The 13222-nt window shown below is 46.5% G+C and overlaps 1 long non-coding RNA gene across 1 annotated transcript; it reads right to left on the bottom strand.

Moving 5' to 3' along the window:
* Window positions 1-6682: 6682 nt before the first annotated feature.
* LOC112848331 (uncharacterized) lies at window positions 6683-7445 on the bottom strand. Its single transcript, XR_003222420.1, has 2 exons — window positions 7154-7445; window positions 6683-6826 (listed from the first exon to the last, which is right to left on the bottom strand). It is a non-coding gene; the product is annotated as an uncharacterized LOC112848331 (long non-coding RNA).
* Window positions 7446-13222: the final 5777 nt, after the last annotated feature.

Genomic DNA, 13222 nt, shown 5'->3' with positions numbered 1-13222 from the left:
ATTCTAAATTTTGTTGTTACAAAAAGTAGTTAACCTTCACACTATATCTCAGTGTCACTGTAAATGAGGTTCAGTCATCAAATATCAAATGAAAATCTCCAAAGGTTGGTTCTGTTCATCTGGACGTAGCTTTTTCAGTGGGAGAAACGTTTCGTCACTCATCCAAGTGACTTCTTCAGTCTCAGCTGACTGCAGGTTTCCCCAATCTTATAAACAGTACATTTGCAAAATGACTGAAACCAGCCCACTGAAGGAACAATGGGTTGGAAGGTCAGTTCCTTCATCATAATTATGCAAATTCTCATGACCCTTGATCAACAACCACTGATCAAAGCCCACTGGTCAAAAGATGAAAAGGTTCCTTTATATGTATTTGCTGGTCACATATGTATAGGCTGACCACGTTTATTAATCAGGGTATATAGTATTACTATTATTCATGGTATAAATACCGTGAATAATAATTTAATATATGAAAACAGTGTGAATGATAAATGTGCACAGCCTGTCATGGTGGGGAAAGCCGGGGTGTTTATTCAGTGGGCCCAAAAGCAGACACGGGATATACGGCAGACACAGGCTGACGTTCAAAAACAAAAAAAAACAAGGCAAGGTGGAACAAGGGTGAAACTAAACTAAAACCTAAACTGGGAAAGAACTAACAAACTATGAAAACAATGACGAGAGGCAAGAACTTAAAACTGAACAGGAACATGCAAAACATAAACTCGAAAAAGTCTAAGCATGAGCATGGACATGAACCTGAGCAGTAGCAAAAACTCTGTGGCTTTTAGTGACTCAACATGAAGACAAACAGATGACCCAACAAAGAACAGAAGGAGACAGAGGAAAAGTGGAAAAACCTGGGGAGACACAGCTGACACAAATGATCATGACACCACAGGAAAAAGTAAAACTAAACACACTGAACATGGAAACAGCAGACCTTTCAAAATAAAGGAGGAAACATGGGGAGACATGAACTGGCTTTGTCCCACCATTGGAAGGATTTCTCAATATCAGCCACATCATCTATTTGCTTGGCCTGGGATCTGTCTGTACAAATCGTGCAGTGGTTGTGCTTCCATGATGGTTCCTGTTCTTGCTCCTCTTCTTCTTTAAGTTTCTGCTGCCTGAAGTATTCATTACACACATGATCCGTTGTGCCCATCTTTCTGATGTACTCACAGATCTTTGTTATTTCATCCTAAAATAGACCTTTTTTCCTAAATAATACAGTGACAGCAGATACACATGTAGGTATATCTGAAAGTGTCTGTCATATACCTACTAAAACCTCCGTCACACAGCAGCTAAATAAAATTGTTTACGTTTGTTTAAATTTGACCAGAGGCTTTGCAACTATATCAGCATGCATCAGTTCCAATAAGTCTGTTTTGCTGACTCATGGTTAGATAATTTAAGGTCAACATTAAAAAAACTCTGCACAACATTTGGTTTCTGTGCATACATGCATCAAAAATAAAAAATACAAGATAAGGAGAAATGTTTTGCCTGGGAAAGTTAGGGTAATATCACAACTACAGTTTTTTTTTTACTCTAATCGGAATCAGTAGATAAATAGCTTTTTCTGTGGTCTGGTTTCTTTTCACACGGAGAAAACGGCACGCCATTTCAACCAACGTGTGTCACTGCAGTCTATGCCAGAATGTTCAGTCTTCATATTGGTCAGATGTGTCTTGGGCAAGAGTATCAGAGGAATAGAGGAGAAAATGTTTTGATTGATTTTTTTTTTATTGATTTGCAAGAACAGCAGAAAAGAGCAACTATTGAGAATGTATAATGACTGAATGTATAATGACATGGTAATGGTCACAATGTTCAACTAAAGACATGTTCTGTATATATTATCTCTTCTTGGATATTCATTCTTTGTAATTGTGAGTTTTGCATCCACCTGTCACTAATATAGAGTGATTATTACATACACTGTCTACTTTCCTTAACAATAGGATGATCTGGATTCATACACACTCACATGCATGGAGGGAACACATTAATTATGTCTTGACTGATAGAATGTTTATCGTCCAGCTCAGAAAACAAAACTCAGTCTTAGGACTCAGGGAAGCGATTTAATTTTTATGGCTCAGTGTGAGCACATATGGAAAAAGGCAATTTTACTCACTACTGAGGTGGCATCTGGAGACCAGGCTTCTGAAAATATGTGTGGAGAAACCTTCTCTGACTACAGCCTGGGTTTAGCCAAAATGGGCAGATATAGAGAGTTGAGCCAAGGCTGTGGAAATTATTTTTTATCTTTAATTTACACACTTTTGCATTTTGTATGGTCTGGAGCAGAATCCACACTAATCCAAGTACAACTATGATATCCAACTGGCCAGCTTAAGCTGAGATACCACTGCAGGCCTGTTTGAACAATTCGTTTTCACATCACTGATGGTGGTATAGAGGGGGAAGGCCTTAGACATGCACTTGGCAGAGATGGGAGGTGTGTGTTCAGTGTTTGGCATTATGTGCTGGACTCTCATTTCTAATAATACAGTTTCCGATGAATCAGAACAGACGACCCATTAAGTGACTGGCTGATTAATGAAATTGGGAAATACAAGACAATAATTGTTTTATTGAAGGTGTCATCTAATCTCACATCTGTGAAGGATGCTGAAGGACAGACATGAGGCTTACATGTAAAATATGGATTTACATATTAAAAGGTGTAAAATGATGGACTTGGAATTTATTTTTTTAACTTTAATTTACACATTTGTGCATTGTGTAGGGTCTGGAAAAGAATCCATGTGCATCTGCAGTCAGGGTCAGATTGCTCTGGAAAACTACTGGAGGCCGTGTGTATAGGTGTGTGTGTGAGTTGATAGGAAGGAGTTGTCATTTTGCTCTTCTTAGCAGGGATAAGACCACTGCAGAAGATGTAACATGAGCTGGACACCAGACCGAGTGCCAAAAGAAAGAGACAAGCCTAAGCTGCAGCTCCTCCCATCATAGTCCACAAAGACTCCAGACTGACCTCATCCATCAGCCTGTCCATCACAACTGCAAACAAGAAGGGGCTCAGAGCTGATCCCTGATGTAACCCCTCCCTCACCTTGAACCCATCTGTCACTCCTACTGCACAGCTCAGCACTGTCTCATAGATGTCCTGCACCACCTTCACAAACCTCTCTGCCACTCCTGGGTTCCACACCCAGTACTGTAGTTTCTTTTTTACAGCTCTATCAATTCCTTTCTCTAGACACACAATACAGTACAGTTCCTTCTGACCTTCCCTGTACTACTTGATCAACTAGTATAGGATATCCTGGTTTCATGCCAGGAAATGCTCTTTCCTAGGCCATACTGCTCCTCACTAATCATCGTCTCTGTTCTTCATCCCGCTTCATCAACTATTTTCCATAGCTTCAATTTATGACTCATCAACTTTCTCCTTTGGTAGTTACTACAGCTCTACACATCACCTTTCTAACTGAAAATGAATACCGGTACACTTCTCCTCCATTTATTTGATACTCTTGGACCAGACACGTCTGACCAATATGATATTGAACATTGTAACAGGCAGAACACTTATTCTTATCGTCTTCTCTTTTTTTTCTTAATTACTGAAACCAAAAGTGGTGCAGAGCTTTTTATCTTCCGATCAAATTATTTGATCTAACCATGAGTCAACAAAATAGGCTCATGGGAACTAATGCATGCTGATATGGGCTGTATCCCAATTCAGGGTCTGCAGCCTTAAAGGCCGCACTTTAAGGCCGATTACGTCACAGCGACGTGACGAAGGCTGTCCCAATTCAAAGGCTGCTCAAAATGCGGCCCTCAAATGCGTCCTTCATTTCCCTGAATTTTAAGGATGTGACGGTGTAGACTTCATGGCCCAACATATCCCAGACTTCATAGCGCGGCGGTGGGTGTGGATAATTTTGCCGAAAAAAAACAGTGGAAGCGGAGCGGCCAAAGAGTAAACTTTCAAAAGTAAGTACTGAATATTATGTCACTTATATATGTGTAAATGTTTAATAATGAAGAACATTAAAACATTACTGTTGGCCACATGTCGGCAACGTTATGTGACATTAGTGATGTTTGTACTTTCAGCGTTTACTTTGTTTTAAAGCCTTTACTTTATATGCCGTTCAATAGTCGACCTTTATCTTACAGAGAATGTGATGATTTTGTAGATAATTAAAGTCAGTCATATATCCACAAACACAACAAGCTGAAAGTCAGTGATTGCTGCTCGGTTTGCAGTCCTGAATATCTCTGTTATGATGAGTTGTGTGGCTGTCAGTGGCTGGACCCACGTGCAGGACTCGGAGACAAAACATGAACTTAAACGGCAGCTTTATTTGCTGGTGAGTCACGCTTGGCAATACATAAACAACAACTTAAACTAACTAGACTAGAGATGCTGACGGTAGACGACAAAGAATACACACACAACAAACGTGGAGGATGCAGCAACTGGCAGGGAAAAACACAGGGCTTAAATACATACTGAGGTAACTAGGGAATGGGCAACAGAAGGGAGACACAGCTGGGAAGGATCAGGGCTAACGAGACGGGGGAACCAAGCTGCACACACTAACATAAGACAAAGACTTTCACAATAAAACAGGAAACATGAATTACTAAACAAGCACGCAGACTTGACACTGAGAAACAGAAAATAACACATGGAACTCAAACAATATGTGAGACCACAATTCCTAAAAACAATGATAAACTGAAACATGAAACTCTTAATACTAGACATCATTATAATCATCAACACCAGCACAACAAGAGAACAAGAAAACAATCCATCATTCAAATATAAACCAAAACATAATAAACTCAAAATACTGGGTCCAACGGACCCAGAACCGTGACAATCACGGCACAAGCAGGATTCACTGCACTGTTAATGTTAGCTATGTTATATTGCTGCCTCTGTTCGGTGGTGTCGAGCCAAACGGACTTTAACGTGTGTTTGAATGAGCTGACGGTTCACTCGTTAAGCTGAAAGAAAGATGCTTTAATCACAGGAGTCACACATGTGTCCACTGTACCATCTGGGAACTCTTCTTTTTTAGCACTCGTAATAACACAAACACTAAATCCTCCTTCTCTTGTGCTGTTTTGTAGCAGTGTGTACACCTGAGACTGTCACCTGTCTGTCTGTCCTGCACTCTCTCTCTGTTTCTTTCTCTCTGATTGTGGAATAAAAGTATGAACATGTATTTATAAGTTACACTTGTGTTTGAATCCTGCAGCTTATCACACATTTGATTTCCATGTGTGACAACTGCGAGTGTCCAGAGTGAGGACAGACTGAGGGACCCACTGCTGCACATCATCTGTGAGGCTTTGCACCCCTGATGATCCACCAGGACAAACTCAGCAATGTGTGAGGAAGAGGAGGAGGAAGAGCCAGCAGCAGCTGACAGATGGAGAGAATAGACAGACTGTTCCCTGTTTGTGAAGGACTGCTAGGAAAGTTTAACATAACTAATTGTCTGTCCTGAATCAGTCTTATTAGGTAATGTTCAAATAATTTTATCATTCCAGTGTTTTCAGTGTGGGAGAAAGTATTCAGGGCCTTCAAGTTACACACTATGAAAGGCAGAAACAAGTTTAATATTCAGAAACCTAAAGTACGTATCAGCAGCAGAATGGAGCTAAAAATAAATGTTTGTTTCAGTTCTATGAAGCTTTGAGTATTTTGGATTAGTAGTACTGCTGTGTTTGTTGCATCATATTGCTGTAATTGTTTATATGCTTTATATATTCTGAGGTAAGTTGATCTATAGTGTTACATCATATTCTATAAGGATGTTATGTGTTTGTATACTTTCTGCCTAGTTTGACCCATTTAGCAGAAGTCAGCCTGTTTAAGGCTCTGATATCTATTCTGTATGACTTAAAGCAGTTATGACATGGTATGATTTTCTCACCCAATAAAGGAATATTTCATATATCAGTCTACTCTTCATTCTATCAGAAACAGTTATCACAGCTCGTACATTTTCTTTTTACACATATATGTAAGAATTGAGCCAAATTTAGTAATGCCGACATATTAAAAGAACAATATTTGTCTCTTATATATAATACATCTATATATACACTGTCAAAGATAATTGTCTTTGAGTGAAGATTTAAGGTAATTGGACATATAAATAAATGTAACTTGAATCTTTACTGAAGCTCAGTATTTGACACGTAGTTCAAACTCACTGCTGTAATAACTAATAATGATTAATATAATAACTATTATATTGGCCATATTATATTTACATTACCAAAGTGAGATTACTTTGGTCTCATGAACAACATTAGCTAACTGTTATTTACTAGCTTAAAATGACTGTTCAGTACAGAAATGAAACCCAACAAGCATGTTTTACAGTCCTGTTGTCTCAGCCTCAGATACTTATCAAATCACACAGAGCTGATGTAGAAACAAATGAACAAAATATGTTCTCCTTCTGTCAAACAAAGCTGTATGAAACGTTTCCAGCTGTTAGTATCATGGTTGCTAGGCAACCTGGGCAGCGCAACTGTTGGGTAGATAACCCGGAATGGGAGGACTGTAAGGTGTTGATTCGGGTTTGCAGCCACCACTCCCCGGAGTGTTGGCCAGAACACTACTCTAGGCCCGGATGGATATTCAGGAAGGAGACAATGAGGACACCGAGGATGGTTTAGACGCTTGTATTGCCTTCACACGGTCAGAAGTAACAGGCTTGTCAGAGGAGCAGGTGTTACATGCAAGTTTAGGTGCGCAGGTAGGAGTGTGGGGGGTGCATCGGTGTGGATATGAGCGTGTGTGTGTGTGTGGTCTCTGAAATGAACAGAAAGAAAATAGTACATCACTGGAATGTTCACAATAGTAACTCAGAGTCCATCAACAGAAACACAGGTGGGAAATAAACTAACATCCCCTTTGCTACCATAAGCCATCTATTACCCACATCTCACATATAAACCCACTGAGCTAACCCAGCACACAGTTATCCCCAATCACACGGCAGGAGAGCTAGCCTAGCCTAGCTTAGCTTCGCTTAGCACTCGCTAGCGACATAGACAAAAGCATAGTCATTTCCCCTCTAACTTCGATTAGAGTCACAAACGCATCTTATCCCCACATCCTCACACATCACAGACTTACGTTGCTCAGTAACGCACACTTCTCACGAAATGACCACTTCTCCGCCGGTAATCGGGAGCGGAAACGCTCATATATCTCACCCACGTATCTCCCTGCCCAAATCCTCTCTCATACAAAGCGGTGGGGTGACCTCTACTGGCCACTCTAAGAAACTACAGGTGAACAACTGAACAGAATAAAACCGTAACTACGGGGCCTTTTGTACAGCCGCCCCCAAATGTATGAAGTACCCACAGTATACACAACAAAAGGCAACTTCTAACAAAGTCACAGTGATTGTCCTTTGCCTTCGTCCGGGAGGGCAGGCAGTAACACCAGCCTCGCCACAGGTCGGGTGAAGGTCCTGTCTTTCACCTTGACATCAGCAGACCTGATGTGCCCGTTGGGACTGGGGTGGACCTTGGAGATGCGACCCACGAGCCAGGAAGCGCGAGGCAGCTGAGGATCTACGATCATCACCACCGAACCTTCTGTGACGTCCGCGGGGGATGACTGCCATTTCGGGCCGAAGCTGCAGGCTCAGAAGGTACAGTCGGATGAATCGAGACGAGAAGTGGTCAGCCAGCACCAGGGAGTGCTTCCACCTCTGGCGACTCAGGAGCTCTTCTTTAGGGTAAGCCACTTGAGGAAGTGCTCCGTCAGGCCGCCCCATCAGAAAGCAGTTGGGGGTCACTGGATCAGGATCACTGATGTCAGATGGGACATAACCTAGTGGTTTGGAGTTCAAGATGCCTTCCACCTCCACAAGGACCGTGCGGAGGACCTCTTCTTGAAGGGGTTGGGATCCTACTGTAGTGTAGAGTGCCGTCTTGACAGATCTAATCTCCCGCTCCCACACTCCCCCGAAATAAGGAGCCGCTGGTGGATTGAAGTGGAAGATGATCTTCTGAGGAGCCAGGAGCTTCTGCAGGTCAGTGGTCATGGCTGCAAAAGCTGCTTGGAGTTCCCTTTCTCCCCCACGGAAGTTGGTCCCCTGGTCTGAGTACAGCTCAGCTGGGGTTCCTCTCCTGGCAATGAACCGTCGAAGTGCCATTAGGAAGGCATCTGTATCGATGGAGGTTAGGACATCAAGGTGGACCGCTCTGATAGTAAGGCACTTAAAGATGATGCCCCACCTCTTCTCCACACGGTGCCCAATTTTGACCTCAAAGGGTCCAAAACAGTCCACGCCTGTCGAATAAAAGGCAGGTTTGTAAAGGCGGAGGCGCGCAACTGGCAGGTCAGCCATCTTGGGAACAGTTGGGCGGGCTCTCCATCTGCGGCATTCAAGACAGGTCCTTTGAAAATGCCTAACTGCTTCCCGGCCTCTCAGGATCCAATGAGTGCGCCGAATCTCCGCGAAGACCCTCTCTGGCCCTGGATGACACAGGCGACTGTCGACATCCTGGATGAGCAAGTGGGTGACTGGATGTGTTGGATCCAAAACTAAAGGATGGGAGTTGGTAAAGGCGAGATCTTCAGAGCGGCGAACGTCCACCTACACGGATGACCTCATTTTTGCGGTGGAACTCAGGGGATAGTGCAAGGAGACGACTGCTGCGACTGATAGATTTCCCCTGCTTAAGGAGTCGATACTCCTCAGGAAAGCTCTCCTGTTGAGCTTCTCTCAGAACGTGCATCTCTGCTTGAATATAGTCATAAGCCGATGAAGTTCCACCGCCTTTGGCCGCCCCATGCAACTGCGTAATAGCAGCCTCCAGCAGCTGTGTCCAGGTGTCATATCCGCTGAAGTTCGAGGTGGCGGGGTCAAAGGTGGTAGAAACTCCACAAAAGGTCTCTTTACGGAGCTCAGAAGGGCCTGGTGGCTCAGCCAGGGTGCCGCTCGGCTCTGGAGGCCACTGTTCTGGACTTAGGAGCAGGAAAGGAGGCCCTTGACTCCATCTGTTGGGTCTGGTTAGCTCTGGAAGGGACTTCCCACAGGTTATATCATCCACGGGGTTCTGGGCTGAATCCACATAGCGCCAGGTGTGCGAGTGAGTTACTTCCTGGATCTCAGCCACGCGGGTGCCGACGAAGACCTTCAAGTGGCATGACTCGGACCTCAACCAGGTGAGTACAGTTGTGGAGTCAGACCACAGCACTATTCTCCCCATGTCCAGAGTGAGCTCATTTCTAAGGAGACGGGAGAGATGAGCTCCGGAGAGGGCCCCACAGAGTTCGAGTCTAGGCATGGAGAGAATGCGTTTAGGGGCAACACGGGAGCGAGCCATCAGGAAGGCCAGATGTGAGCTGCCATCACCTGTCACCGTTCTCATGTAGGCCACTGCGCCATAAGCCTGCTCTGACGCATCACAGAAGATGTGAATCTCTCTCTCACTAACTGACTCCGTGACATGCTTTGGGAGATAAGGGCGAGAAAGCAGGATTTGTGCAAGGAACGGCAACTCCTCTTCCCAGGTTTCCCACTGCTGCAGTAGTTCTGGCGGAAGCTGCGGGTCATCCAACCCCCTCTGCTGATCCCAAAGGCGCCTCACCAGCATCTTGGCTCAGGTGGTGTATGGTAGGATAAAGCCAAGTGGGTCATACTGGCTTGCGAGAACCTTATAAATGTTCCGCATAGTGGGGGCGCCATAACTGATTTTGCGGTGTTTGTAACCCAAGGTGTCCGTGGGGAAGTGCCAGCTAAGGCCCAGAGTCGGCTCAGAGGTGTCTGATTTGTCTTGAGTGAGCCAAAGTTCTGCACTTGTGGATCTGAGGTCTTCAGGTAGGTGGCCAATTGTGCTGGGTTCATTACTGGCCCACTGGCGAAGGACAAATCCAGCAGAAGACAGGAGGGCTCTTAGGCTGTCCACTAGGTCCCGGGCTCCTTCAGGGGTTGGCACACTCTGGAGAAGGTTATCAACATAGAAGCACTGTCCCACAGAGTGACGTAGCGGATCATCTCCTTAAGTGTGGTCCCTGGTGTGGCGCTGCAGAGCAAAGGTTGCACAGCATGGGCTGCAGGTTGTACCGAAGGGGAGGACCTGCCATTCATAAACGGCCACAGGTTCCTCAGGGTGCAGATCCCGCCACACAAACCGCAGGAGGGAACGGTCCTCAGGAAGAAGGCGAATCTGGTGGAACATACCTTTAATGTCACCAGTAATGGCTACGGCATTCTCTCGAAAGCGAAGGAGGACACCAAGGAGCGATGCGCTCAGGGTAGGCCCAGGTAGAAGATGTTCGTTGAGGGCTTGGCCTTGGAACTGGAACGAACAGTTAAACACAAGGCGATCTTTGCCATTGTGGCTAACAAGGTGGTGAGGGATGTACCATGACTCATCTGCTTGAGCAACCTCAGAGGGGGACACCTTAACCACCGAACCGGCCTGGACCAACTTCTCTATCTCCGTCCTGTAGATCTTAGCTTGTTCTGGATCTTTCTGGAGCCTTCTCTCCACACTTCTCAAACTGGGAACAACCGCGTTAGGGCTAGCTTTAAGGTGTCACATATTCTGGCAGCGAAGGAGGGGGGTGGCATAGCGTTGGATGTCCTCGACTTCTACACGAACTGTCTTCTGCTCTAGCAGGCTAACTGCATAGTTATCTTCTCTTGAACGGGTAACCACCTTGCCTTCTGGCACTGGGACGACATCTACCTGCCATAACTTCTCTACATGTTTGAGTAGCTCACTCACCTGGGGAGGAACAGCAGTCGTGAAGAGGCACTGTTGTGGCAGCGAGGATGAACCGATAAGGCTGGAGGGACCCTGTAGTGTCCACCCTAACCTGGTGCACATAGCAGCGGGACCACCCGGTGGACCAAGACGGACAGCTTCAGTTGGAGTGATGAGCTGTGGATGGTCACTGACAATGAGAAGGAGAGGTTTGACCTTCTTGAAGGACTGGAGAGGCAGGCCTCTGAGGTGTCTGTACTTCCGCTTCAAGGACTCCACAGGGTAGCTGTGCTCGGCTAGGTCGATACGGGTGGCGATGAAGGCGTTGCGGACCTTATACTTCAGCTTAGGTTTGCCACCAGGGGAGATCTCGAATGAGACACACGATCCATGTAAAGTTTGCACATCTTGCCTTATAGTGCGCAATGGAAGTGTCTCTGGGATGCCTTGAAGGTCAAGCTTCTGGGCAGCAGTGGGTAGCAGCATAGTCCTCTCTGACCCATCATCCAAAACCGCGTGAGTGCTCAGAGTCTTGCCATTATGGTGAAGGATGACTGGGACAACCTTTAACAGGACTTGGCCGCTCTCTATAGGATGATCGAGGTACAGGATGCCCGTAGGATTCTCACCTTCTCATGGGGGAGCAGACACTGGGCCATGTGTCTTTAAGGGCTTAGAATTCACGTCGTGAAGGACCTGCAGATGGCGACCCTGACACAGGCTGCAGGGTTTCTTGAGGGTGCACTGGGCTGTCTGATGGGAACGAGCACAACGCCAGCACCTCTTGTTGGTCTTTATCCAGTCTGTGAGCTGTTCGCGACTCAGCTTAACGACCTCTGGACACTGACTCAGGTGATGGGCACGGTTATCGCCGAAGGCACAGTAGGGCTGCGGCCTAGCTTTGTTTGGAGTGGTACCTAGTGACCTGGGTGAGGTCTCTGCACCGTGAAGAACCGTAACAGGGCGCCTACTTGGTCTGACGTCAGGCTTCTTTTTGGTGATCGTTGGAGTGGGCAAACCGTCATAGCCCTGACACCAGGATTCGTACTTTAACCAGGTAGCCAGGTCGTCCAGGGTGTAAGCCTGACCAGAATGGCTGTACATGCACCGACAGAAATCAGCTCTTTGCTCTGAAGGAAGCTTACTAAGGAGTCGAGCCACATGGGAGCCACACTGGAGTTTGACCTCCCCATCAGGGCCTAAAGTCTTCAGCATGGCCACGAGCGACTGGATGTGGAGAGAGAATCGCTCGAATGCTGCTGCATCCCCTCGGTGGATGTCAGGTGAGTCCATGACAGCAGCAATTCTTCTCAGGGCAAGCTGGTGGGGCTGCCCAAGCCTGTCGTTAAGAGCATTCATGGTGTCACTGAAGGGCGTGGCAGAATGGAGGTAAGCGTCTGCTATCAACTTTGCTTCCTCCAGGTGTAGGTGATCTAACAAGACTTGGTACCTGAAGAGCTCTGAACTCTCCGGGGGCAATAAGTTCTCTAGCGCCATCTTTAGACGAGCAAATTCCCCAGGATCACAGCGTGTGAGCTTAGGAATGCTCGGATGAGGCCCCCTGTAGGTCAAATCTGGGGCCGCTGCTAAGCCGGGGGGTCTATACATCTGTGAGGTCAAGAAAGGAGTAGATGAGGACGGAGGTGGAGCTGGCAGTGGTTGCAATGGAGGGGGTGTGCTCTCGGAGGCGGTGCTGGAGGGTAGGTGGTCCTTGGCTGAGGAGAAGTGAACCCTGGCTTAGATTCATGTGGGGGGATGATCTGACACTTCTGTGCAGCCATAGACTCCCTTTTCAGATCCTGGAGCTCTTTCATCATTGTATCGATGCGGTCCGCAACTGGGACAGATTCCTCCTTGAACACAACCGGAGGAGATGGTGGAGGCCAGTCCACTTCCTCTTCAGCAGGGGGTGGCTGGAGATGAACAGCAGGGGCTCTGGGCGGTGGACTGAGCTGCAGACTCTCTGCACGGTCCAGCAGCTGCAGCAAACTAGCATGAAAGGCCTGGAAATCAGCCAGCCCGTCTCTCATCTGGTCATGGGACTGCTGGAACAGGAACCTTTCACGTTGCATATCTTCTAACTCTGCCCTCAATGGTGTGACATGGCCGTGTGAGCGGTCATCAGAGGGGTCAGACGGAGGATGGTGGGAAGAACGGGTGTCGCCTCCTGTCTCACTTTCCTCCTGGTAACCTGCACCAAGCCCGGAGAAGTCAGTCTCATAAGCTTCATAGCGGAGGGGACGACGTACATTACGCCGTGGGCGCGCACCAAGGGCTGAGAAGTTCTGAATATCATCCATCTTGTTAGGGTAGAGGTAGCTTACATCCGACTCGAAGGACCATAAATGTTGGGTAGATAGCTCAGACTGGGAGGACTGTAAGGTGCTGGTTCAGATTTGCAACTACCACTCCCCGGAGTGTCGGCCAGAACACTGCTCAAGGCCCGGATGAATATTCAGAAGAGAGACAATGA

The sequence above is a fragment of the Oreochromis niloticus genome, linkage group LG12 (genome assembly GCF_001858045.2).
Source record: "Oreochromis niloticus isolate F11D_XX linkage group LG12, O_niloticus_UMD_NMBU, whole genome shotgun sequence".
Taxonomy (NCBI): Eukaryota; Metazoa; Chordata; class Actinopteri; order Cichliformes; family Cichlidae; genus Oreochromis; species Oreochromis niloticus.
The sequence above is the reverse complement of the archived record's forward strand: the minus strand, read 5'-3'. Positions and strand labels throughout refer to the sequence as shown.